This window comes from Elaeis guineensis, chromosome 3 (assembly GCF_000442705.2).
Source record: "Elaeis guineensis isolate ETL-2024a chromosome 3, EG11, whole genome shotgun sequence".
Taxonomy (NCBI): domain Eukaryota; kingdom Viridiplantae; phylum Streptophyta; class Magnoliopsida; order Arecales; family Arecaceae; genus Elaeis; species Elaeis guineensis.
In genome coordinates this window covers 76,375,960-76,380,580 of record NC_025995.2, presented here as the reverse complement: position 1 = coordinate 76,380,580, position 4,621 = coordinate 76,375,960, and positions in this window count along the sequence as shown.

Sequence of the window (4,621 nt, the reverse complement as noted above, 5' to 3'; positions counted from 1 at the left end):
TTTATTCAAAGCGCAGTATTGCTAGAAGGAATGACCTTTTGCTTAACAATTGCAACAACATTGTATATATGGGGAACAACACCAGTTGACACACATTGGCCACCCTTGCATCCTGCTTTGATGCAGTCACTGGTGCATTTCTGCAGGCTACGGCATGCAATGCAGGAAGTAAATTCAGAGGCTTTCACACCAACAGCTGTGGCTGCAACCATGAGATATAAGTGAAAACTTATCCCGTAATTTTAAATATTTGAGTCGAGCCATTACTAAAACGCTACAAAGAAATTTTGCAAAGCTGGTCCACGCATATAAATCAAAACTTTTGGATGCTTTTTCCATCATTCCGATGGGTAGTTCTAGCCATCGATAGGAAGAATACATAAATCCATTCAGTCCTATGAACATGTTTATTAAATATAGAAATATAGGAACTCAATCTAAACATGTGCATTCATTGACAGATAATAAGCATGTTTCACTCTATATAGATACATGTTTAGAGTGTATTTACTGGGGCCAAAGAAAAAAAGCATTTGAGAATTTTAACATAGGGCCATCATTGTAAAAGAGATCATCTTTTGCAAAATTCCCATGAATAACAAATGTCTTCCAATCCGCATAAAGTAGAAAGGAAAGGAGTTTCACTAGTCCAGCAATGTTCTAGACAATTTGGCCGACAAAGAAATTTAAAATTCTGAAAAAAACACAGAATATGACTCAAAGTTACTTGTATATGCACGTATATTTTGCTTTGCTATCAATGTGTTGTCATGATATGGTACTTTATTTGCACTATTTGACACTTGCATAGACACAAACAAAGAAAAGGAATGGTTGGTTGGAGGCAGCAAGCGTTAAGACCTATGGGTCCCACCCCTTCTAAGTTATGTTAAAAATAGTAAAATTCATGTTTTTGAAAAAACCACGGATATCCCATTGTAAGCCAAAAGAACTCTTGAATAATCGGTAATTCCTGGTTAATTTGTTTGTTTATTTTTTATGTATTTATCTACTTTTTAAAACTACATGGTTGGAGTGCCAGCTAGTCTGCTGCCAACAGGTTTGAACTTGATCCTTTCCAATAAAAAGAAAGATTGGGACAAAGTGACTCAAGAAGCGATAGTCAAATCCTACAAACTCAAGGTTCGAAAAGGTTTGAATTTTAGAATCGTGATATTTTAGTAATAGAGATATCTCATGGGACGAAGGTATCACCCCACCATCCTATTCCATCTTAATAATCCTCTTAGTGAAGCATCTTGGTTGATGTCCTTTATTTTTTTTATTTTTTATTTTTTTATTTTTTATTTTTTCTTTTGAATGGATAAATTTTAGAGTTTAAATTTTATTTAAATTTAATTTTTTTACAAAATGAGGCGGTCAGAATGTTCGTTGGAGGCAGCAAGCGTTAAGACCTATGGGTCCCACCCCTTCTAAATTATGTTAAAAATAGTAAAATTCATGTTTTTGAAAAAACCATGGATATTCCATTGTAAGCCAAAAGAAGTCTTGAATAATCGGTAATTCTGGTTAATTCTAGTATCGAAAGATAATAAGAGAAATTTGTGAATTTCTGATTCCTTGAAGACGGTGAAGAGTTTTGCTTCAGTACATTTTCTGAATAGTAACTTTTTGTGTAAAGAATCTAAACTCTTAAATTCAGAAGGCTGGAAAGGATATTTTGATTTGTTTCCTAGTTCAACTAGTTAACTACTTAAGAGAGATTAAATAATTAGTGCTTGAATTTTCTAAAAGATTATTTAATATTATACTAAAAATTATTTTGAAATTTTACTCTAATTTGAAGCTATTAGGATGATCGATCTCTCACAAATGAAGAGATGAAGGAATAAAATGAGAAACATATGAGAAAAAGAAAAGGGATAAAGAGGTAGGGGTGAAAGTGGATTGGATAGTATCCATCCGGATCCATTTTCATATCCGAATTCATCCACATAAATAGAAATTTGAGCATCTTTCTAATATCTACATCCATATTTATATCCATCAAATAAAATTAGTTGTGGATATGAATAGATAACTATCAATCCATATCCGAATATATAATTCTATTTGTAATCTTATTTAGTTTTATATAGCACCTATATATTAACTTTTAAGAGAAACATATAATCATATTAATATACTATTAATTTGATTTACGATCCACTTAATAATATCTTTGATTCTATAATTATAAAGTTTAGATATTCGACTTATATCTATATTTATAATCATATTTTTTTGCATCCGACTTATGTTCATATTTGTTTAAAATAAATATAAATATAAATTTTTGCATCTGACTTATATCCATATTTGTTTAAAATAAATATAGATATGAATTTATTTATGTATCTGTATTTATTAAATAAAATGAATATGGATATGGATATATTGGTAATCCAATCCATATCCATATCGATATTTATTTTATTTAATAAATATGGATATGGATATAAATCAGAAATATGGATATAAATACAGATATAAATCAGATGATTAAACTTTATGACCATAAAGTCAAAGATATTATTAAGTAAATAACAAATCAAGTTAATTATATTGTTATAGCCATTAATTTTTTTAAAAAATTTATAAGTGCTATATAAAATTAAATAAGATTATAAATAGAATAAAATATTCAGATACGAATTGGATAATTGTCTATCTATATCCATATCCATTTTTAAAGATATGGATATGGATATTAATTGGATACTTGAATATCTATTCAAATCCAGATAGATTTGGATAAAAAAATAAATCTAGATAAATATTATCTAGTCCATTTTTACCCCTAGTCCTAATGGAGGTGGAAGAGAGTCCGGAGAGAAGGGGGAGAGAGAATAAGAGTGAGTGTGGGAGCATTCTCCCATATAGAAGAATTCTCCTATGTCAAAGAACTTTTCCAATTTCCTAATTTGATTTCTCTGAAACAACCATAATTTGAGTAGATCAGTACTTCCCAATTGGGGGTCTTTTTGTTAGATGTCTCCAAAGGGACTTCTAAATTGGGACTCTTATTTGTCATGACAACCCTCAAAAGCTGAAAGAAATCACACCACCAACATCAAGACGTATATCAGATGGACGATTTTGAGAAAACAATATACATATAAATGGAAGCAAACTTCATAAATAAATCATAAAATGAAACCATCGGCGCTGGACAGAAATTATAAGATAGATATTTTGGAGAAGAAACAAACCTGATGTCATCAGGAAGGCAATCAACATGACAACTACCGGGAACTTTGCAGCAGTGTATATAATTTTGCCCCCCATCTTTCACCAATTTTCTCTCACGATGTAAATCAAACCGAAATCCAATTCCCCAGTCTTAGACCCCAAAATGATCGGGTTTCGGCTGAGTTTGGATGGAAATATGGTATTTAACAAGTCATTTTGGTACTCTTTTGGATTATTTTATAAATTATTTAATACATAGATTTTAATGCTTCATGAATTGAGACATGTAAAGATGATCATATACAAATTTAAAAAGTTGTAGCTAAATGACACAGGGCATCCAAACAGTAATCCAGTAATCCAGCTTAGCATGAGCAATAAATCGTAATAATTATACTGCGATAAAATAATATCTACAAGTAAGAGAACAAGAGTGCTGTGTTTCCACAAGGTGCGGCCCCTATATCTCAAAGAGGAAGGCACAAGGCACCTTCCCAGCTCATGAATAGATGAGACAGGCCTTGATGTAAGGAAGGTATGCTGGAAATGTAAGGAAGATCAATTCTACTATGAAAGAAAAGGAAAAAAAAAAAAAAAGAAGAAGAAAGCAAAAAAAAAAAAAATTAGGAATAAAAGTAGAAGAAAAACCATTGTCCTATATAAATTTAATACCATATGTACCATTTCATAAACTTTAAACTTGAAAATCTGTCAATGACCTACCATATATATATATATATATATATATATATATATATGTATGTATGTATGTATGTATGTATATATATATATATATATATATATATATATATATATATATATGTATGTATGTATGTTAGTTTGTCCTGTATCCCGTATATTATGAGTAAATTCAGAAGATTTGCTTTCGTATCACATACAATATCCCACCATATTACGAATAAATTTAGAAGATTTGCCTAATCAATCTCTAACGTGTTGTTGCTAACGGGAGCAATCGGGAAGGAAACCTAAAGCCCCAGTGATCATGGAGAAAAGTGCTTCATAGTTATTAAATAAGAGAAATCAAGTGTGTCTACTGAACAGAGAATTTGAATAAAAAGACTTGCAGTGATATGCTACAAGACTAGTTCATCTTTTCTTGTCTTCCATCCTAGATTTTGGTAAAGTAAAGAACCTTGTTTCTTTTCCTAAGAAGAATATGCCATGGGAGGTGCATGTGCACCACCAATAGTTTTATGTGTTGAGGGTTTATACAAAAGGCAATAGCCGAGGATATATGAGGGTGAGAGACATAAGGGGCCTAGGCCTACTCGGGTCTGCTAAACCTGAAAGGGAGCGGCCGTCCCAGCTTCCTTAGTAACCCGGTTCCTCCCTCACTCGAACTTCTTTGCCACTTCACTGGCGAGGGGCCAATCACCTATATGGTAGGTTGTTTAGCGAGAGTATC